At 45.9% G+C, this 24,100-nt stretch overlaps 1 protein-coding gene across 1 annotated transcript in view; it reads left to right on the plus strand.

Moving 5' to 3' along the window:
* Window positions 1-1,918: 1,918 nt before the first annotated feature.
* LOC138648332 (heat shock protein HSP 90-alpha-like) overlaps window positions 1,919-24,100 on the plus strand; it is a 44,323-nt gene continuing 22,141 nt past the window's right edge. The window contains exon 1 of the mRNA XM_069737986.1: window positions 1,919-2,049. The gene's annotated coding sequence lies outside the window, so the exon portion shown is untranslated. The remainder of the gene's footprint in view (window positions 2,050-24,100) is intronic.

Here is a 24,100-nt window from a genome sequence, read left to right on the forward strand (position 1 = left end):
GAGCACGCATGCGCAGGGCAAGCCCTCAGGGGTTTCGCGCACTACAGCAGACGGACCCTCCTCTGGTGGGCGGGGTCATGTTCGCCATTAGTTTTACTGCGCATGCGGGCTGTTCACAGGGTGGAAGCGACTGTCAGTGATGTGTTCGCGCCATCTATTGGTCATTTGTGAAACTAGAGGTAATTAGTAATGTCTGTCATCACCAGTGCCCCTGAGCTGCGGTCCCAGGAGTGATTGTCCCATGTGATGGTGAGTGATGAGAGGGAGACGGAGTCCTCCCAGTAAGGAAAAGAGACCTCCCAGTGATGAGCAGGAGTGCTCCCAATGACGAGCAGCAGTCCTCCCAGTGATGAGCAATAGTCCTCCCAGTGATGAGCAATAGTCCTCCCAGTGAGGAGCTGGAGTCCTCCCAGTGATGAGCAATAGTCCTCCCAGTGATGAGCAATAGTCCTCCCAGTGAGGAGCTGGAGTCCTCCCAGTGATGAGCAATAGTCCTCCCAGTGATGAGCAATAGTCCTCCCAGTGAGGAGCTGGAGTCCTCCCAGTGATGAGCAATAGTCCTCCCAGTGATGAGCTGGAGTCCTCCCAGTGATGAGCAGCAGTCCTCCCAGTGATGAGCAGCAGTCCTCCCAGTGATGAGCAGCAGTCCTCCCAGTGATGAGCAGCAGTCCTCCCAGTGAGGAGCAGCAGTCCTCCCAGTGAGGAGCTTTAGTCCTCCCAGTGATATGAACATGAATCCTTCCAATGATATGAACATGAGTCCTCCCAGTGACGAGCGAGAGTTCTCCTAGTGATATGAACATGAGTCCTCCCAGTTATATGAACAGAAGTCCTCCCAATGATAAGCGGGAGTCCTCCCAGTAACATGGTCAAGCAGGTGCGGACTGGGGCTGAAATACAGTCCTGGCATTTGATATCACACAGGCCAATGTTGTCACTGTCCCCAAGCACCAGATGGGATATATTACTAATATTACCCTGGATGGAGGAAAGGAAGATTTACTACAAGACCAATATTTCTAATGATACCTGTGGCCTGCAGGGGTAAGGGACGGTGTCAGCAACTTTGTGCTCCATCACAACTTTTAACAGTATCTTGAGAACACCGATTCTGTTAACAATGTAACAGACAAGGCGGCTCAAAACCAGACCGGCCCTTCTGGCATTTGCCATATGGCCAGTCCGGCCCTGTGAGCACGAGTCCTCTAGGTGATATGAATAGGAGTCCTCCCAGTGATGAGTAGGAGTCCTCCCATTGAGGAGCATTAGTCCACCCAGTAATATGAACAGGAGTCCTCCCAGTAATATGAGAAGGAGACCCCCTCAGTGATATGAATAGGAGTCCTCCCAGTGATGTGAAGGAGTCCTCCCATTGAGGAGCGTTAGTCCTCCCAGTGATATAAACAGGAGTCTAACTGGTAATATGAGGAGTTCCCCCAGTGATATGAACAGGAGTCCTCCCAGTGATGGGCAGGAGTCCTTCCAGTGATGTGTAGGGGTCCTCCCATTGAGGAGCGTTAGTCCTCCCAGTGATGTGAGCAGGAGTCCTCCCAGTGATGAGTAGGAGTTCTCCCGGTGATATTGTCACAATCCATTTTTGGTTGAGTGGCAGCTCTGGTTCCACTATGATTTAAATGTAGCTTTTTTCCTTTCAGGCCATGAGGGGTTAATGTCAGTTTCCCTTGCTGGTAGTGTACTGCAATTGCAGAGTTGCAAGGTCAGTAGATGTAGGTGGTGACCACTCCCACCATCCTTTAAATAGTCACCTGATGCTACAGCTGACAGTCCATGGTACAGCAATCTACCGTATGTTAACCAAGCCTGGCGTGCGGAGATCTCTGGTTGCAGTGGTGAATCTGCTGGTTTCGTAGAGTTCGTGGTCCAGGTGCCTTTCTTCTGCTGTGCGGTGCTTTGCAGCATAGAAGGCTATTAACCCCTCAGGGCTGGCTCCAGGTTTTTGAGGGCCCTGGGCGAAAGAGTCTCCGTGGGTCCCCCCCCCTTTAACACATACCACGATTCATGATGCACAGACACAGCAGAGAAATATAGGTATAGTACAATGCCAGATTTCACTTCTTACATGAGTGATAGCTACTGTAAATTCTACAATACCATACAGCAGAGGGGCTTTATATAAGTCTACCCCTTATATGCCAATTATGCGAGAGCGATGCGCGAGCCTTGCATTGCATCACCCGAACCGTCCGTATTTGTATGCATCTGCACACTCCTGTCCAAAGAAGGGGCGGCTGTGCAGGGTGAAGTGATGCGAGGCTCTCGCAAGTAGCACTCCGAGTCCGACCTAATATATAGTAATGATTGGTCACTTAGTCACTTACTAGTCCACGTGTGTGTTCTGGAAAATAAGTCCTGATAGTGGCGTTTCTGCACTGTCACTCTTGGAGTAGGTGACATGTGGATCCTGTGCTTTAGCACATGGCTAACTCTAGTGATCTAAGGTCCACAGGTCTAAGGGTATCAGTACCTGTAATATTACAGGCAAATCAACATTATAGAATACTTTTGGGTTTTCATTGGCTGTAAGCCATAATCATCTACATTAACAGAAATAAACACTGGAAATAGATAACTATGTTTATAATGACTATATAATATGAAGTTTCATTTTTTGTGTTGAGGACCTGAAATAAATTAACTTTGATATTCTAATTTTGTGACCAGCACCTGTATGCATACAACTTGATGAATAGGCTGTATTTTGTTTGTTTAGTATAATACACCCCATAGTCCTCCATATATTATAATGTTCGACACAGTACTCCATATAGTATAATACACTCCTCAGTCCTCCATATAGTATAATACACTCCTCAGTCCACCATATAGTATAGTGCACTCCTCAGTCCTCCATATAGTATAATACCCTCCTCAGTCCTCCATATACTATAATACACTCATCAGTCCTCAATATAGTATAGTTCACTCCTCAGTCCTCCATATAGTATAATACACTCCTCAGTCCTCCATATAGTATAATACACTCCTCAGTCCTCCATATAGTACAGTGCACTCCTCAGTCCTCCATATATTAAAATACACTGCTCAGTACTCCATATAGTATAATACACTCCTCATAGTCCTCCATATAGTATAATGCACCGCCATAGTCATCCATGTAGTACAATTCACTTCCCATAGTATAATGCACCCCATAGTTCTTCATATAGTGTAATGTATTCCCCATAGTCCTCGATACAGTATAATGTCGGCACTGATGGGGGGGGGGGTGAGTCGTTGCTGGCAGGGGGTGAGTCGCCTGTATCCCAGACAGCGTGAGTAGGCACCCCCCCTCGTCTCGCTAGGCCCCGGCACTTGCCCGTGTGCGCTGGGTGCTGACGCCGGCCCTGCCCTTAGTGACCAGGCCAGTTTTTACAGTTCTGACCACTGTCACCTTATGATGTTATAACTCTAGAACACTTCAGCAGATCCCACTGATTTTGAGATAGCTTTTTCATGACATATTGCACTTCATGTTAGCGGTAAAATTTCTTTGGTATAACTTGTGTTTATTTATGAAAAAAATGGAAATATGGCAAAAAATTTTGCAATTTTCCAACTTTGCATTTTTATGCCCTTAAATCAGAGAGATACTGTATGTCACACAAAATACTTAATAAATAACATTTCCCACATGTCTATTTTACATCAGCACAATTTTGGAAACAAAATTTTTTTTAGTTAGGAAGTTATAAGGGTTAAAAGTTGACCAGCGATTTTTCATTTTTACAACAAAAATTAGAAAACTATTTTCTTAGGGACCACCTCACATTTTAAGTCACTTTGAGGGGTGTACATGACAGAAAATGCCCAAAAGTGATACCATTCTAAAAACCGCACCCCTCAATGTGCTCAAAACCACATTCAAAAAGTTTATTAACCTTTTACGTGCTTCACAGTACCTGAAGCAATGTGGAAGGAAAAAAATGAACATTTAACTTTTTTCACAAACATTTTACTTCAGAAACAATTTTTTTTATTTTCACAAGTGTAAAAAGAGAAGATGAACCACAAAATTTGTTGTGCAATTTCTACTGAATGCACCGATACCCTCTATGTGGGGGTAAACCACTGTTTGGGCACACAGCAGAGCTCGGAAGTGAAGGAGCACCGTTTGACTTTTTCAACGCAGATTTGGTTGGAATTGAGATTGGACTCCATGTCTCATCTGGAGAGCCCCTGATGTGCCTAAACAGTGGACACCCCCACAAATGACACCATTTTGGAAACTATACTTCCAAAGGAACTTATCTAGATGTGTGGTGAGCACTTTGAACCCCCAAGTGCTTTACAGAAGTTTATAACGTAGAGCCGGGAAAATTAAAAAAAATCATATTTTTTCCACAAAAATGATCTTTCCGCCCAAAATTTTAATTTTACCAAAAGTAACAGGAGAAATTAAACCCCCAAAGTTGTTGTACAATTTGTCCTCAGTATGCTGATACCCCATACGTGGGGGTACACAACTGTTTGGGTGCATGGCAGGGCTTAGAAAGGAGGGAGCACCGTTTGACTTTTTGAACGCAAAATTGGCTGGAATCAATGGTGGCGCCATGTCATGTTTGGAAACCCCCTGATGTACCCCCTGAACCCCCCCAATTCTAACTCCCCAACCCTATCCCCAACACACCCCTAACCCTAATCCCAACCCTAGCCACAACCCTAACCCCAACACATCTCTAACCCTAATCCCAGCCCTAACCATAACCCTAACCACGAACCTAACCCTAACACACCTCTAACCCTAATCCTAACCCTAACCACAACCCTAACCCCAACACACCCCTAACCATAATCCCAACCACAACCCTAACCCCAACACACCTGTAATCCCAACCATAACCCTAACCAGAAACCTAACTCCAACAAACTCTTAAAGGGCCACTGTCACCCCCCTCCAGCCGTTATAAACTAAAAGAGCCACCTTGGGCAGCAGTAATGCTGCATTCTAACAAGGTGGCTCTTTTAGTTTTAGGTTCAAGTATACCCAAAATAAAGCATTTTTATACTTAGCCACAATTCCTGTCTCTAGCCAGGGAGGCGGGTCCTCACTCCCCAGCTCTAACCGCTCCTCTGCCGTCACTCCAATCTTCCTGTGCTTTCGGCGCCGCCCCCTCAGCGCTGTGTACGTTTCAAAACCTGCGCCTGCGCAGTGTACTGCTGTGCTGCGCAGACGCAGGAAGCTCTGGACGTCTGACGTCCCAGCCAGGCTTGCAGACTGCGCCTGCGCGGGCATTGCGGCCAGCCACCTTTGGAATCCCCGCCCCGCACTGTATTATGCACAGTGTTTGTCACTGTCCCCTGTTTTTTACCATCTGCAGTGGTGAGGCTAGCGACCTTACCGGCCAGTGCACTAGCCAGGGCAGTGTGAGGTGACAGTGAGGGACGAGGTTCGTGACAGCGGTGGGGGGGGGGAAGGACCCGCTTAGGCTGTTAGGGGAGTGTAGGGACAGGCTCAGGTTGGAGCAGGAGATGTCCATCCCTCATTCCCTATCGGTAGGGCCTTCCTCTCCCCATTTCCATCCCGTTGAGTGTGTGTTGTGCCGTCCGCTGATCGACCCCCTGTTGGGTCCTTACATTTCATGACAGATATAAATGGGAGTCCTCCCAGTGATGAGCTAGTGCTCAGGAGTCCTCAATATTCATGAGTTGACGATTATCCGCTCCCACCACTGATTGACACTTTCCTCCCTCAGTAATCAGTAGAGGATTGGTGCACACAGATCATTAATACTGAGGACTTTATCCTCACAGCGCAATGCATCTAATAAAGTGTCAATTTCACAAAAAGTGCAGGACAAGCAGAGAGCAGAGCCTGAGGAAAACTCGGGCGTCATGTAATAGCAGTCCTGACTGGTGCACAATCATGTCACGGCAGCCACTCACCTGATGGACATCTGGTTGTGATGCCGCAACAGTTGCCCAGGGACAGACACCAAAATGTATCTAATATCTGTCTCTATATATCTCTGTGTTACCATATCTCTTACAATATCTAATCTGCTAGTTTACATGTATGGAGCCCCTAGTACAGCAGTGCCCTCTACATACACAGCAGAGAAACCATCACTATATACAGTATATACAGTGCCATGAAAAAGTCTCTATACCTCGTGACCTTTTCACATTTTTCACATTACACCGGCAAACTTAACCCCTTCACCACCTTGGGATTTTCCATTTTTGCATTTTCGTTTTTTTTGCTCTCCTTCTTCCCAGAGCCATAACTTTTATTTTTCCGTCAATATGGTCATGTGAGAGCTTTTTTTTGTGGAATGAGTTGTGCATTTGAACAACGCCATTGATTTTACCATATTGTGTACTGGAAAACAAGAAAAAAAATTCCAGTGCAGTGAAATTACAAAAAAGTGCAATTCCACAATTGTTTTTTTTTTACCATGTTAACTAAATACTAAAACTGACTTGCCATTATAATTCTCCAGGTCATTACAAATTTTCAGATACCAAACATGTATAGGTTTCTTTTTTATTTATGTGGTAAAAAAAAATCTAAACTTTGTGAAAAACAAAAAAATTGGTGCCATTTTCCCAGACACATAGCGTCTCCGTTTTTCTGGATGTGAAGCTTGGTGAGAGCTTATTTTTTGCACGCCGAACTGCTTCTTAGTATAACTACAGCTGTTCTGTGAAGGCCTCAGAGGTTTGTGTGAGAACATTCGGGGACAAACAGAAACATGAAAACCAAGGAGCCCACCAGACAAGTCAGGGATAAATTTATGGAGATAAGTAAAGCAGGGTTAGGTTATAAAAAAAAAAAAAAAAAATAGCCCAAGCTCTGAACATCTCATGGATCACTGATCAATCCATTATCCAAAAATAAAGCGAGTATGGCACAACTGCAAACCAATCAAGACATGGCATCAACCTAAGCTGACATCCCACCAATCAGGAAAGCAGCCAAGAGGCCCATGGTCACTGGAGGAGTCGCAGAGATCCACAGCTCAGGAGGAAGGATCTGTCTACAGGACAAGTGTTAGTCGTGTACGCCACAAATCTACCCTTTATGGAAGAATGGCAAGAAGAAAGACATTTTTGAAAGCCAGCCATAAGAAGTCCTGTGTGCAGTTTGCAAAAAGCTATGTAGGGGACATGGTGAGCATGTGGAAGAAGGGGCTCTGGTCAGATGAGACCAAAGGAGAACTTTTTTGGGTAAGTGCAAAATGCTATACAGCTCTGGCAAAAATTAAGAGACCACTGCAAAATGTTCAGTTTGTCTGATTTTTCTCTTTATAAATTGTTCATTTAGTCTATAAACTTCTGACAACGTCTCCGAATTTCCAAGCAATAAATTTTGTATTTTTTTTCCTGAAAAGGAGAAATGGTCAAAATTAAAAAACAAAAACAAACAGTGTTTTCAGACCTCAAATAATGCAAAGAAAACAAGTTCATAGTCATTTAGAAACAACAATACTAATGTTTTAACCCCTTAACGACCGCCGATACGCCTTTTAACGGCGGCAGTTAAGGGTACTTAACAAAAGTAAATAGCGCCCCCCAGAATCCGATTTTCTCCGGGGTCTCGGCTGCCGGGGGTAGCCGAGACCCCAGAGAACATGATTCGGGTTTTTTTTTACTGACTCCGCTTTTGCGATCGCCGGTAATTAACCGTTTACCGGAGATCGCAAAAAAAAACAAAACGCGATTTCCCTTTTAATTTCTCTGTCCTCCGATGTGATCGCACATCAGAGGACAGAGAAATGGGGTCCCAGATAGCCCCCCAATACTCACCTGTCTCCCCCGGTGCTCCTCGTGGCTCCCGACGGGCGCTGCCATCTTTCTCCGGCCAAAAAATGGCGGGCGCATGCGCAGTGCGCCCGTCGGCCGGCATCGGGAGTATCTTTGGGGTCTCGGCTGCCGGGGGACCCCAAAGAACATGATCGGGGTCGGTTATACTCACCCCTGTTTTGCGATCGCCGGTAATTAACTGTTTGCCGGCAATTGCAAAAAAAAAAGTGGTGTGTAATTCTGTCGTCTGATGTGATCGCACATTAGAGGACAGAGAAATAGGGGGATTCGGGGACCCTATTATACTTACCGGTGTCCCTGGGTCCTCCTGCTTCTTTTCCTGGCCGCCGGCGTCTTCTTTGGCAAACAAAATGGCAGGCGCATGCGCAGTGCGCCCGCCTTCTGTCGCCATCTGCCGGCCGGCAGGAGAAGGCAGTTGGGGCTAAAATTAGGGTTAGGGCTAGGGATAGGGTTAGGGCTAAATTTAGGGTTAGGGTTGGGGCTAAATATAGGGTTAGGCTTCTTTCACACTTGCGTCGGTACGGGGCCGTCGCAATGCGTCGGCCCGACATACCGACGCATGTTGTGAAAATTGTGCACAACATGGGCAGCGGATGCAGTTTTTCAATGCATCCGCTGCCCAATCTATGTCCTGGGGAGGAGGGGGCGGAGTTACGGCCACGCATGCGCGGTTGGAAATGGCGGACGCTGTTGTGAATTCTGTGGCTGAATTCACTCCTGTGGTCACAAGTGGTACTGCAGCTTCTGAGCTTCCTCCCTCAGGTGTTCTGGTGAGCTCGTTAACTGCTTCATTACTTAACTCCGCCTGATGCTGCTATCCTTGCTCCTTGTCAATGTTTCAGTGTTGGATCTGAGCTTCTCCTGATTGTTCCTGTGACCTGCTGCTCTGTATAGCTAAGTGCTTTTTGCTTTTTTGTTGCTTTTTTTCTGTCCAGCTTGTCTTTTGTTTTGCTGGAAGCTCTGAGACGCAAAGGGTGTACCGCCGTGCCGTTAGTTCGGCACGGTGGGTTTTTTTTGCCCCCTTTGCGTGGTTTTGCTTTAGGGTTTTTTGTAGACTGCAAAGTTCGCTTTACTATCCTCGCTCTGTCCTAGAATATCGGGCCCCACTTTGCTGAATCTATTTCATCCCTACGTTTTGTCTTTTCATCTTACTCACAGTCATTATATGTGGGGGGCTGCCTTTTCCTTTGGGGAATTTCTCTGGGGCAAGTCAGGCCTATTTTTCTATCTTCAGGCTAGCTAGTTTCTTAGGCTGTGCCGAGTTGCCTAGGTAGTTGTTAGGCGCAATCCACAGCCGCTTTTAGTTGTGTTTAGGATAGGATCAGGTGTGCAGTCTACAGAGTTTCCACGTCTCAGAGCTCGTTCTTGTATTTTTGGGTATTTGTCAGATCACTGTGTGCGCTCTGATCGCTAAGCACACTGTGTTTCTGGATTGCCTTCATAACACCTGTCATTAGCAAACATAACAGTACAAGGAGACACACTAATGATTCTCAATAGAGGGAAAGAAAAAGTTCTGACATCATTTTTTTTTTTTTTTCTGCTCTGTGTTCACTTTTTTTTTTCCCCTAGACATTTGGGTGATTCTGGACACAGGTGTGGACATGGATATTCAGGGTCTGTGCTCTTCAATGGATAATCTCGTTATAAATGTACAAAAAATTCAAGATACTATTGATCAGAAATCTATGTTAGAACCAAGAATTCCTATTCCTGATTTGTTTTTTGGAGATAGAACTATGGGCGGCACGGTGGCGCAGTGGTTAGCACTGCAGCCTTGCAGCGCTGGAGTCCTGGGTTCGAACCCCACCAAGGACAACATCTGCAAAGAGTTTGTATGTTCTCTCCGTGTTTGCGTGGGTTTCCTCCGGGCACTCCGGTTTCCTCCCACATTCCAAAGACATACTGATAGGGAATTTAGATTGTGAGCCCCATCGGGGACAGTGATGATAATGGGTGCAAAAAATGTAAAGCGCTGCGGAATATGTTAGCGCTATATAAAAATAAAGATTATTATTAAGTTTCTAAGTTTCAAAAATAATTGTAAGCTATTTCTGGCCTTGAAACCTCATTCTTCTGGTAATCCTATTCAACAGGTTTTGATTATTATTTCTTTTTTGCGCGGCGACCCTCAAGACTGGGCATTTTCTCTTGCGCCAGGAGACCCTGCATTGAGTAGTGTCGATGCGTTTTTCCTGGCGCTCGGATTGCTGTACGATGAGCCTAATTCAGTGGATCAGGCTGAGAAAAATTTGCTGACTTTGTGCCAGGGTCAGGATGATATAGAAGTATATTGTCAGAAATTTAGGAAATGGTCAGTACTCACTCAGTGGAATGAATCTGCGCTGGCAGCTTTGTTCAGAAAGGGTCTCTCTGAGGCTCTTAAGGATGTCATGGTGGGATTTCCTATGCCTGCTGGTTTGAATGAGTCTTTGTCTTTGGCCATTCAGATCGGTCGACGCTTGCGCGAGCGTAAATCTGTGCACCATTTGGCGGTACTGCCTGAGGTTAAACCTGAGCCTAAGCAGTGCGATAGGACTATGACTAGAGTTGAACGGCAGGAATACAGACGTCTGAATGGTCTGTGTTTCTACTGTGGTGATTCCACTCATGCTATTTCTGATTGTCCTAAGCGCACTAAGCGGTCCGCTAGGTCTGCCGTCATTGGTACTGTACAGTCCAAATTCCTTCTGTCCATTACCTTGATATGCTCTTTGTCGTCGTTTTCTGTCATGGCGTTTGTGGATTCGGGCGCTGCCCTGAATCTGATGGATTTGGATTATGCTAAACGTTGTGGGTTTTTCTTGGAGCCTTTGCGGTGTCCTATTCCATTGAGAGGAATTGATGCTACACCTTTGGCCAAGAATAAACCTCAATACTGGGCCCAGCTGACCATGTGCATGGCTCCTGCACATCAGGAAGTTATTCGCTTTCTGGTGTTGCATAATCTGCATGATGTGGTTGTGTTGGGGTTGCCATGGCTACAAACCCATAATCCAGTATTGGATTGGAATTCCATGTCGGTATCCAGCTGGGGTTGTCAGGGGGTACATGGTGATGTTCCATTTTTGTCGATTTCGTCATCCACCCCTTCTGAGGTCCCAGAGTTCTTGTCTGATTATCAGGATGTATTTGAAGAGCCCAAGTCCGATGCTCTACCTCCGCATAGGGATTGTGATTGTGCTATCAATTTGATTCCTGGTAGTAAATTCCCTAAAGGTCGATTATTTAATTTATCCGTGCCCGAACACGCCGCTATGCGCAGTTATGTGAAGGAATCCCTGGAGAAGGGACATATTCGCCCATCGTCATCACCACTGGGAGCAGGGTTCTTCTTTGTAGCCAAGAAGGATGGTTCGCTGAGACCGTGTATTGATTACCGCCTTCTTAATAAGATCACTGTTAAATTTCAGTATCCCTTGCCATTGTTATCTGACTTGTTTGCTCGGATTAAGGGGGCTAGTTGGTTCACTAAGATAGATCTTCGTGGTGCGTATAATCTGGTGAGAATCAGGCAAGGAGATGAATGGAAAACTGCATTCAATACGCCCGAGGGTCATTTTGAGTATCTAGTGATGCCGTTCGGACTTGCCAATGCTCCATCTGTGTTTCAGTCTTTTATGCATGACATCTTCCGTGAGTATCTGGATAAATTCCTGATTGTTTACTTGGATGACATTTTGATCTTCTCAGATGATTGGGAGTCTCATGTGAAGCAGGTCAGAATGGTTTTTCAGGTCCTGCGTGCTAACTCTTTGTTTGTGAAGGGATCAAAGTGTCTCTTCGGTGTGCAGAAAGTTTCATTTTTGGGGTTCATCTTTACCCCTTCTACTATCGAGATGGATCCAGTTAAGGTCCAAGCCATCCAGGATTGGATTCAGCCGACATCTCTGAAAAGTCTGCAAAAGTTCCTGGGCTTTGCTAATTTTTATCGTCGCTTCATCTGTAATTTTTCTAGCATTGCCAAACCATTGACCGATTTGACCAAGAAGGGTGCTGATTTGGTTAATTGGTCTTCTGCTGCTGTGGAAGCTTTTCAGGAGTTGAAGCGTCGTTTTTGTTCTGCCCCTGTGTTGTGTCAGCCAGATGTTTCTCTTCCGTTCCAGGTCGAGGTTGATGCTTCTGAGATTGGAGCAGGGGCGGTTTTGTCACAGAGAGGTTCTGATTGCTCAGTGATGAAACCATGTGCTTTCTTTTCCAGGAAGTTTTCGCCCGCTGAGCGTAATTATGATGTGGGCAATCGAGAGTTGCTGGCCATGAAGTGGGCATTCGAGGAGTGGCGTCATTGGCTTGAAGGAGCTAAGCATCGCGTGGTGGTATTGACTGATCATAAGAACTTGACTTATCTCGAGTCTGCCAAGCGCTTGAATCCTAGACAGGCCCGTTGGTCGTTATTTTTTGCCCGCTTCGACTTTGTGATTTCGTACCTTCCGGGCTCTAAAAATGTGAAGGCGGATGCTCTGTCTAGGAGTTTTGTGCCCGACTCTCCGGGTTTATCTGAGCCAGAGGGTATCCTCAAGGAAGGAGTCATTGTGTCTGCCATCTCCCCTGATTTGCGGCGGGTGCTGCAAAAATTTCAGGCGAATAAACCTGATCGTTGTCCAGCAGAGAAACTGTTCGTCCCTGATAGGTGGACTAATAAACTTATCTCTGAACTTCATTGTTCGGTGTTGGCTGGTCATCCTGGAATCTTTGGTACCAGAGAGTTAGTGGCTAGATCCTTCTGGTGGCCATCTCTGTCACGGGATGTACGTACTTTTGTGCAGTCCTGTGGGATTTGTGCTAGGGCTAAGCCCTGCTGTTCTCGTGCCAGTGGGTTGCTTTTGCCCTTGCCGGTCCCAAAGAGGCCTTGGACACATATTTCGATGGATTTCATTTCTGACCTTCCCGTTTCTCAAAAGATGTCAGTCATTTGGGTGGTCTGTGATCGCTTTTCTAAAATGGTCCATCTGGTGCCCTTGGCTAAATTGCCTTCCTCCTCTGATTTGGTACCTTTGTTCTTTCAGCATGTGGTTCGGTTGCATGGCATTCCTGAGAATATTGTTTCTGACAGAGGTTCCCAGTTTGTTTCAAGGTTCTGGCGAGCCTTTTGTGGTAGGATGGGCATTGACCTATCCTTTTCCTCGGCTTTCCATCCTCAGACTAATGGCCAGACCGAACGAACCAATCAGACCTTGGAAACATATCTGAGATGTTTTGTTTCTGCAGACCAGGATGATTGGGTGTCCTTTTTGCCTTTGGCTGAGTTCGCCCTTAATAATCGGGCCAGCTCGGCTACCTTGGTTTCTCCATTTTTTTGCAATTCTGGGTTCCATCCTCGTTTCTCTTCAGGACAGGTTGAGTCTTCGGACTGTCCTGGTGTGGATTCTGTGGTGGATAGGTTGCAGCAGATCTGGACTCAGGTAGTGGACAATTTGATCTTGTCCCAAGAGAAAGCTCAACTTTTCGCTAATCGCAGACGCCGTGTGGGTCCCCGACTTCGTGTTGGGGATCTGGTTTGGTTATCTTCTCGTCATATTCCTATGAAGGTTTCCTCTCCTAAATTTAAACCTCGTTTTATTGGTCCGTATAGGATTTCTGAGGTTCTCAATCCTGTGTCTTTTCGTTTGACCCTCCCAGACTCCTTTTCCATACATAATGTATTCCATAGGTCGTTGTTGCGGAGATACGTGGCACCTATGGTTCCATCTGTTGAGCCTCCTGCCCCGGTTTTGGTGGAGGGGGAATTGGAGTATATTGTGGAGAAGATTTTGGATTCTCGTGTTTCTAGACGGAAACTCCAGTATCTGGTTAAATGGAAGGGTTATGCTCAGGAAGATAATTCCTGGGTTTTTGCCTCTGATGTTCATGCTTCCGATCTTGTTCGTGCCTTTCATGCGGCTCATCCTGGTCGGCCTGGGGGCTCTGGTGAGGGTTCGGTGACCCCTCTTCAAGGGGGGGGTACTGTTGTGAATTCTGTGGCTGAATTCACTCCTGTGGTCACAAGTGGTACTGCAGCTTCTGAGCTTCCTCCCTCAGGTGTTCTGGTGAGCTCGTTAACTGCTTCATTACTTAACTCCGCCTGATGCTGCTATCCTTGCTCCTTGTCAATGTTTCAGTGTTGGATCTGAGCTTCTCCTGATTGTTCCTGTGACCTGCTGCTCTGTATAGCTAAGTGCTTTTTGCTTTTTTGTTGCTTTTTTTCTGTCCAGCTTGTCTTTTGTTTTGCTGGAAGCTCTGAGACGCAAAGGGTGTACCGCCGTGCCGTTAGTTCGGCACGGTGGGTTTTTTTTGCCCCCTTTGCGTGGTTTTGCTTTAGGGTTTTTTGTAGACTGCAAAGTTCGCTTTACTATCCTCGCTCTGTCCTAGAATATCGGGCCCCACTTTGCTGAATCTATTTCATCCCTACGTTTTGTCTTTTCATCTTACTCACAGTCATTATATGTGGGGGGCTGCCTTTTCCTTTGGGGAATTTCTCTGGGGCAAGTCAGGCCTATTTTTCTATCTTCAGGCTAGCTAGTTTCTTAGGCTGTGCCGAGTTGCCTAGGTAGTTGTTAGGCGCAATCCACAGCCGCTTTTAGTTGTGTTTAGGATAGGATCAGGTGTGCAGTCTACAGAGTTTCCACGTCTCAGAGCTCGTTCTTGTATTTTTGGGTATTTGTCAGATCACTGTGTGCGCTCTGATCGCTAAGCACACTGTGTTTCTGGATTGCCTTCATAACACCTGTCATTAGCAAACATAACAGGACGCAACGTACAAAAAAATGATTTTTTTTGTGCCGACTGTCCTCCAAAACACAACTGATCCAGTGCACGTCACGATCCGTCGGCAATACAAGTCTATGGGCAAAAAACGCATCCTGCGGGCACATTTGCAGGATCCGTTTTTGTCCAAAATGACGGATTGCGACGGATGCCAAACGACGCAAGTGTGAAAGTAGCCTTAGGGTTAGGGTTGGAGCTAAAGTTAGGGTTGGGGCTAAATTTAGGGTTAGGGCTAGGGTTGGGGCTAAAGTTAGGGCAAGGGTTGCGGCTAAAGTTAGGGTTAGGGTTTGGATTAGGGTTGGCATTAGGGTTACGCTTGGGATTAGGGATAGGTTTGGGATTAGGGTTAAGGTTAGGGTTGGGATTAGGGGTGTATTGGGATTAGGGTTAGGGTTGAGATTAGGATTAGGGGTGTGTTGGATTTAGGGTTTTGATTAGGGTTATGGTTAGGGTTGACATTAGGGTTGTTTTGGGGTAAGGGTTGTGATTATCATTAGACTTGTGATTAGGATTATGGATCGGGTTGGGATTAGGGTTAGGGGTGTGTTGGGGTTAGGGTTGGAGTTAGAATTGGGGGGTTTCCACTGTTTAGGTACATCAGGGGGTCTCCAAACACGACAGCCAATTTTGCACTCAAAAAGTCAAATGGTGCTCCCTCCCTTCTGAGCTCTGCTGTGCGTCCAAACAGTGGGTTACCCCCACATATGGTGCATCAGCGTACTCGGGATAAATTGGACAACAACTTTAGTGGTCCAATTTCTCCTGTTACCCTTGTAAAAATAAAAACTTGGGGCTACAAAATCTTTTTTGTGGAAAAAAAAATATTTTTTATTTTCACGACTGCATTATAAACTTCTGTGAAGCACTTGGGCATTCAAAGTTCTCACCACACATCTATATAAGTTCCTTGGGGGTCTAGTTTCCAAAATGGGGTCACTTGTGGGGGGTTACTACTGTTTAGGTACATCAGGGGCTCTGCAATCACAACATAACGCCCACAGACCATTCTATCTAAGTCTGCATTCCAAAACGGCGCTCCGTCCCTTCCGAGCTCTGCTGTGCGCCCAAACAGTGGTTTACCCCCACATATGGTGCATCAGCGTACTCGGGATAAATTGGACAACAACTATTGCTGTCCAATTTCTCCTGTTACCCTTGTGAAAATAAAAACTTGGGGGCTACAATATCTTTTTTGTGGAAAAAAATATATATTTTTTATTTTCACGACTCTGCATTTTAAACTTCTGTGAAGCACTTGGGCATTCAAAGTTCTCACCACACATCCAGATAAGTTCCATTGGGGGTCTAGTTTCCAAAATGGGGTCACTTGTGGAGGGTTTCTACTGTTTAGGCACATCAGGGGCTCTCCAAACGCGACATGGCGTCCGATCTAAATTCCAGCCAATTCTACATTGAAAAAGTAAAACGGCACTCCTTCTCTTCCAAGCTCTGCGGTGCGCCCAAACAGTAGTTTACCCCCACATATGGGGTACCGACGTACTCAGGAGAAATTGCACAACAACTTTGTTGTCTAATTTCTCCTGTTACCCTTGTGAAAATAAGAATTTGTGGGCGAAAAGATCATTTTTGTGTAAACAAATGCAATTTTTTATTTTCACGGCTCTACGTTATAAACTTCTGTGAAGCACTTGGGGGTTCAAAGTGCTCACCACACATCTATATAAGTTCCTTAAGGGGTCTCGTTTCCAAAATGGTGTCACTTGTGGAGGGTTTCAACTGTTTAGGCACATCAGGGGCTCTCTAAACGTGACATGGCGTCCGATCTCAATTCCAGCCAGTTCTGCATTGAAAAAGTCAAACAGCACTCCTTCACTTCCAAGCTCTGCGGTGCGCCCAAAAAGTGGTTTACCCCCACATATGGGGTATTGGCATGTTCAGGAGAAATTGCATAACAAAATTTATGGTTGCATTTCTGTTTTTACACATGTGAAAATAAAAAAAAATGGTTCTGAATTAAAATGTTTGCAAAAAAAAAAGTTAAATGTTCATTTTTTCCTTCCACATTGTTTCAGTTCCTGTGAAGCACGTAAAGGGTTAATAAACTTATTGAATGTGGTTTTGAGCACCTTGAGGGGTGCAGTTTTTAGAATGGTGTCACACTTGGTTATTTTCTATCATATAGACCCCTCAAAATGACTTCAAATGTGATGTGGTCCCTAAAAAAAATGGTGTTGTAAAAATGAGAAATTGCTGGTCAAATTTAACCCTTATAACTCCCTAACAAAAAAAAATTTTGTTTCCAAAATTGTGCTGATGTAAAGTAGACATGTGGGAAATGTTATTTATTATCTATTTTTCCTGACATATCTCTCTGATTTAAGGACATAAAAATACAAAGTTTGAAAATTGCAAAATTTTAAAAATTTTCGCCATATTTCCGTTTTTTTCATAAATAATCACAAGTAATATCGAAGAAATGTTACCACTAACATGCAATAGAATATATCACAAAAAAAACATCTCAGAATCAGCGGGATCCGTTAAAGCGTTCCAGAGTTATAACCTCATAAAGTGACTGTGGTCAGAATTGTAAAAATTGGCTCGGTCATTAAGTACCAATTTGGCTCTGTCACTAAGGGGTTAACTCAGGAAGAGATCATAAATCAGTATTTTGTGGAATAACCATGATTTTTAATCACAGCTTTCATGCGTCTTGGCATGCTTTCCACCAGTCTTTCACACTGCTCCTGGCGCAAAAATGTAAGCAGTTCTTCATTGTTTAATGGCTTGTAGTCCAGTCAAAATACAGTTTGACCCGGAACAAATTCCAAGAAAGCGGTTTATGATTTTTTTTATTACTATTATATGTGGGGAACAACATATTAAAAGTTTTCCAAAAATTGATCACCACAAAGGTCCTAACTATAACGTCATAAGACGATGACAGCCATCGCACTAAAAATAACGAATATTTCCCTATTTCAAAGCTGTAGCTTTAGGTTACAGAAGAGTTTGCATTTTGTATACTATATATTTTCATATAACAATTTTTATACAAAGTTTTATACTACCTACATGGATAGGCGAGGTCATGACGTCATGACATATATGTACATTTCTAGAAATCATAGAATTAATACACAGTGCATTTTAAGACCTACTTCATCACTGAATAAGCGTGTCAAGTCAATAGTCACTATTTTCATCATCAGACACTGTTTCCTCACTCATATTGTCACAATGCCCTTCTTGACATGGTCCACATACCCATGAACAGGTAAGTCCGTGTCTTTTGCAAGTGCACCGAAGTGTACTACAACCACGAGAACAATTGCAGTGAATTATTTTCAGAAGTGTTTCTGGCGCGGGTGAAGTATCCATCATCACTGGAACTAGACCGTTGTTCTGCAATTCCCATCCCCATTCAGAAGTGTCCATGGCCTCACCATTGTCCATCCAAAGCATCACTTGGAGGTAACTCCGAAGGGCATGATACTTCATTGCAGAGGAGGTCGGTGGCAGTCGTTCAGGTGTAACAAAGATTTTGGCTGAACCAACTTTTTTGCAGAGAGTAGAATACCTCATTGCAGACAGATTGTCTCCAGGTTTGCCCCCGAACAATGCCACCATTGCTTTACACCCAGCGTCTTCAATCTCAGCTCTGGTTTTGTTAGGTGTGGAAAAGATTTTAGCACAGCTATTTAAGACCGAGTCTCCCTTCAAAACCTTGTGTAGACCAAGTTTTTTTCCAATTCCAAAAACCGCGGAAGTGGTATGGCAACCTGTGAATGCATGAAGGAACAGAAGACTGCTGCAGACATGGTTTCCCAGGAACTTCTTCATAACCTTAATGTCATATTTTATTGCAGGACTCCCTTTATCTGAGTAGAAATAAAGCTCGTTGCCATCGCTGGTTGACGCGTGATGAAGTAACAACACCAAAAGATCTGTATCTTCGCCAATGAGACTAGTACCTTTGTTGGAGGACATTGACACTGCTGCCTTAACAATCTCCACATCTGCATCCCCCTCTGATTGTATTATGTAGCAACCTCTGTCATTCATGCGCTGTGAAACGAGATTGATAAGAGACTGTTTGTTCTCCACATTCAAAAGGAAGTCCTCCTTTTTCCCAACAAATTTCGTTCCTTCAGCAATGTTCACTTTGTTACTTGTTCGTTTTTTGCGCCGTCGCTGATGGGTAATGTCCTTAGTGTTTGGTCCTCCAATGTAACCATCAAATACTATTACAGCCTTACCATAGTGCTTTAGTGTGACAGATGCATAGTCTTCAGCGATTGAACAATATGTCTTTCCTTCTGACCACTTCAGTCGATGGAGAAGAGAACCTCCGTCAAGAACATAATGTTCTAACTTCTGGTACATCCTTGAGTACTGCGTCATCTGAACTCTGTTCTTTTATAGCAGCCATCAGTTATGCTTTGTTTGGTTTGCGTGTGAGATGTTTTGCCTCAGAGAGGGTTGGTGGGTATGGTGAAAGTTCATAAGCCATCACCTCATCAAGGGAAAGATCAGCAGTTTGAGACACCACAAGAAACCTTTGGAACAAAAGAGCGGGGTCTATTGTTTTGTCCTTAGCAACGTCAATAGCCTCACTGGATGCCAGGGTCTTGGCTTTCATTGACTGCTTGTACTTAACTGAAAACAGTGATTGACCCTCCATGAACAGGTTATGGACATTCACATCCTTATTTGCATTGACACCGGTGATAATGTTGTAAAGAGACACTTCATCAGAGAAAGGTGAAAAGGTCTTGAGTTTATCTGCAATTTTCTCCATGTCTTCACGATCTCTTCTCCACAGATACTCAAGAGTAGAGAAGATGCATGACTTGTCTCCGGAATACATGTCAATGATGGGCAGGAAGATTACCGAAGATGACCCCGGAAGATCACAGTCTTTATGTAGCATGTGCATCATTCCATTCCAGCTCGGTGCAGGCTGTTTGAAGCGTAAAGACATCTTCCACAATACATCAACACGATGGTCAATGGCGTCGAGAAATGGCAAGGGCTTGAATTTTATGTTTTTGTGTGTTTTGCGAAACGGTATTCCCTTACATCATCTTTGCTTTGTTCAACTATCTCCAAGTTTGCAGTCATCCGTCTGAGAACATTGCGACTGACCTTCCTTCCTGGAGTCACAGTAGCTACCTTCCCCATGCCGTGGAAAGTCCCCTTCCCATCTAACGCGATGGTATTATGATCGACGTTATCCGCAGCGAACAGCAGTGCTGTATCCAGTCTGTCTATCGTACCACCGAGTACATCCTGGCCAACCGAAGGGGCAGCATTTTCCTCGAATAGCTGAACTTCTGAATATGATGAGCAATATCCCATGGCTGAGAGACTGTCTGCAAGAAATCGGGACCTGAAATGATGATGGAGCTGGACTGCTAACCCAAGCTGCAATGGAGCTACTACAGCCCTGGGACGTACAGCCTGAACAACTGATTATGCAATGCTTGCGACCTTCCTGTGAATGTTATTTCCAACGAAGACTGTTTCAATCAAGCAAAGCAAACTCAGGGGGAGATAATCTAAGGCAGACTGACATTCAAGCGAAGAAGTCTTCGGATATTCATCGGTTGAAGATGGGATCTTAGACTTGATATCACTCTTGATTAGTTTGGCCACAGTCTCTATGATGGCTCTCTTCTGGGCTTCTTCATCCATTTCCTGACTACGGAAATAGTCCCTCAGGATTATTCTGGTCTTTTCACGGAACGTTACAATGTTAGGCAACCCTTCACACTCTGCTATGAATAGCAAATCGCCATACCTCTCCTCCAGCCTATACCTCAGCCATTTATTACTATAGGCAGCACTGTCTCCTTCTAGAAGATACTCCGTCATTTTCTTTGCAAGATCTGTGACAGTCAGTTGCTCTTCATCGTTGTCCTTGATAAATGCACACATTCTCAAGAATGCTTGCTCTTGGTCCATGTTCATCGGCCTCCCTGCCTTCCGCGGTTTATTTGCAGTAGATCCACCACCATGACGCATAGGAATTCCGTAATTTGTCCGAAAGTTAATGTCACATGAACGATGATGCAGACAGTCTGCAGCATGTAAGTCCTTCCCAAAGTACGCGATTCTCCCTTGAATGGTGATTGCCCAGTCATCATTACGCTGTTTGCAATGTGACATGATGGACCCTACAAATCCATCCGTTTTAACAAAGCTATAGTCATCAAAATCACTACTAGATCTTGTCTTCACCACTTCATGTCCACAGAGCAAACACTGTGTCGTGCTATCATAGGATCCAGTAGACACCCGTGTACCTCTCTTGGCAGGTGAATGATGAATGGAAGTAGCTTTCTTATGCAAGTCTATTTGCTTCTTGTTTATGTAGTTCATATGACATCTCTTATGCACCACTGCTTCAGCAGCTACCACAGTGCTAACTTCCCTCTCAATACTGGCTTTATTGATCCCTTCAGCTCCTGTCACACCAATCACCACTCTTTCTCCGTCATTTTCTACTTCATGGCTGCATAAGGGGCAAGTTTCTTGACTTTCCATCATTCTCAGCTCTGTAAAAGAAGATAAATAAATCATTAAATAATAAATATAATAATAGTAGTATTTGTAAAATAAATATGATAGACACTGAAAGGCGAGTCACATTTAACATTTTACAGCTTTGGCGGCCATATTCTTTGACGTCACATTTAGACCCTTTGTGGTAACCCTATCTTGGTAAACTTTTAGTATGTTTTCCCTACATATAATACTACAAAAAAAAACAAAACAATAAAACGCTTTCTTGGAATTTGTTCAGGGTAAGGTATTTTTTTTTCTTATTTTGACTGGACTATTGTGTCTATCCATCATTGTCTTGATTACATTCCAGAGGTTTTCAGTGGGGTTCAGGTCTGGAGATTGGGCTGCCCATGACAGGGTTTTGATGTGGTGGTCTCTTAATTTTTGCCAGAGCTGTATGTGGCGGAAAACTAACACTGCACATCACCGTTAAAAAATACAATCTCCATTGTCTCACGTGGTGGCAGCATCAGGCTGTGAGAAGGCTTTTCATCAGCAGGGGAAAGGAAGTTGTTCAGAGTTGATGGGAAGATAGATGGAGTTAAATACAGGGCAATCCTTGAGGAAAACCTGATAGAGGCTGCAGAAGACTGGGGTGTAGGTTCACCTTCCAGCAAGACAACGACTCTCATCATCCTGCCAGAGCTACAATGGATGGTTAAGATCAAATCATATGTGTGACCGGCCCAGTCACAGTTCAGATCTAAATCTCATGGAGAATCTGTGACAAGACTTGAAAATTGCTCATTACAGACGTCTCCATCCAATCTCACTGAGCGAGAGTTAGGGGCAAAGAAGAAGGGGGAAAAATGCCAGCTCAAGATGTGCAAAGCTGGAGAGACAGACCCCAAAATACTTTGGAGAAAGGTGTGAGCAGGGCCGCCATCAGGGCATTACAGTCGTGACTGGCGTATGGGGCCCGGTGAGCAGAGGGGGCCCGCATCGGGCCCCCTCTTACCTGCTCAACGGGCCCCTACCGGCAGCAGCAGGCTGAACCGGGCCCTTAGCGGCGGCCGGCGCTACAGCTGTTTAACGCTATTGACGTGCGGGCCCGTCGCCGGCGAGTGCATGGTGCAGCTGCGTGGAGAGAGCAGGAGCGCGGCAGGTAAGCAGAACTTTTTTTTTTTAATTGAGAGCGGCGATCCGAGGGGGGGGGGGGGGCAGTAAAGCTGGACACAGAGGGGGCAGTAAATCTGGACACGGGGGGGCAGTAAAGCTGGACACAGGGGGGGGCAGAAAGCTGGACACAGGGGGGGCAGAGTGCTGGACAGAGATGGGGCAGAGTGCTGGACAGAGATGGGGCAGAGTGCTGGACAGAGATGGGGCAGAGTGCTGGACAGAGATGAGGCAGGATTGGAAACAGATGGGGCAGAGTGCTGGACACAGATGGGGCAGGATTGGACACAGACAGGGCAGAGTACTGGACACAGATGGGGCAGGATTGGACACAGATGGGGCAGAGTGCTGGACACAGATGGGGCAGGATTGGACACTGATGGGGCAGAGTGCTGGACACAGATGGGGCAGAGTGCTGGACACAGATGGGGCAGGATTGGACACAGATGGGGCAGAGTGCTGGACACAGATGGGGCAGGATTGGACACAGATGGGGCAGAGTGCTGGACACAGATGGGGCAGAGTGCTGAACACAGATGGGGCAGAGTGCTGGACACAGATGGGGCAGAGTGCTGGACACAGATGGGGCAGAGTGCTGGACACAGATGGGGCAGAGTGCTGGACACAGATGGGGCAGAGTGCTGGACACAGATGGGGCAGAGTGCTGGACACAGATGGGGCAGGATTGGAAACAGATGGGGCAGAATGGAGACAGATGGGGCAAGATTGGAGACAGATGGGGCAGGATGGATACGATGGAGACAGATGGGGCAGGATGGGGAGATCATATGGGGCAGAATGGATACTCATGAGAGCAGGATGGGAGAACATATGGCTGGAGCCTGGAATGAGACACACGGTGTTAGGACTGGCGGAACGCACCAAGAGAGATGTAATGGATGCGTTCGCAGTCCGGGGTCCACCGTGCAGGTGAAACCTGCTGCTAGGACATGACAGACGATATGGCGGTACTCATAAGTATACACGCGTGGGTTAAACCTCACCCAGCGTGAAGAAAGCGATCCTGTTGCGTCACAGGATCGCGGTACCGCACATAGAGCGCGAGCAAGTGGTCAGCGAACTAGACCCTAACAGGGATAGTAGTCCTATTAGACCCTTGCTGGCACTACACCACAACTGGGTGTGAAAAGTATATACAATAGAGGCACCGAAGTGCAAACTGTGCCGTGCTGGCAGGCACCACTAAGTACCCAGACATGGGTCAGGAAGCGCACACAGGCACGTGGCGCCGCACTGGCGGTCACAGCAGAGGACGCTGACACGTGTGTGACACGTTGAGTGTTAAGTCGGGCGCTAGATAGCAGCCATACACCATACGCGAACAATCATACAGTAGGGTAGGGGTATTTAAAGGACGACTTGCACTCACAACAAACACACGTATAAAGTTGTACACTAGCGCATGGCCGTGCGGTCATGCGCAGTTTATATAGCTGCAGGACAGGAAGCGGCCACAGAAACTTTGCCCTTCCAAGACCTGCCAAGAGGACCAATAGAATGCGCTGCAGAGTCTGAGCACATGACCCTCGATCTCCAACGGGAGATCTTGCCCTGGGCATGCTCAGTGTGCGCAGACAAGGACTTAGTCCCAGAGAAGTCCACTCGCTGCTGACCAGTATTGGCTTTAAAGGCAGAAGCTGGAGAAGCAGCAGTAACTCTTCTCACAGAGTCAGACTGAGCGAGACGCTGGGATCGACGTCCCTGCTGAGCAGGCTCCACTGCGGCTGGAGGAGAATGGGAGACCGCAGCGGAGACGGATCGAGATTCCCCCTGTGCAGCAGAGGAAACTCCACTCCTAACATTACCCCCCCTCCTAGGGCCCCCCCCTCCTTGGGCCTCGCTACGTTCGAAGGCAGCAATGAGCTGTGGGGCCCGAATGTTTTCAGCAGGCTCCCATGACCTG

This window comes from Ranitomeya imitator, chromosome 1, assembly GCF_032444005.1.
Source record: "Ranitomeya imitator isolate aRanImi1 chromosome 1, aRanImi1.pri, whole genome shotgun sequence".
NCBI lineage: Eukaryota > Metazoa > Chordata > Amphibia > Anura > Dendrobatidae > Ranitomeya > Ranitomeya imitator.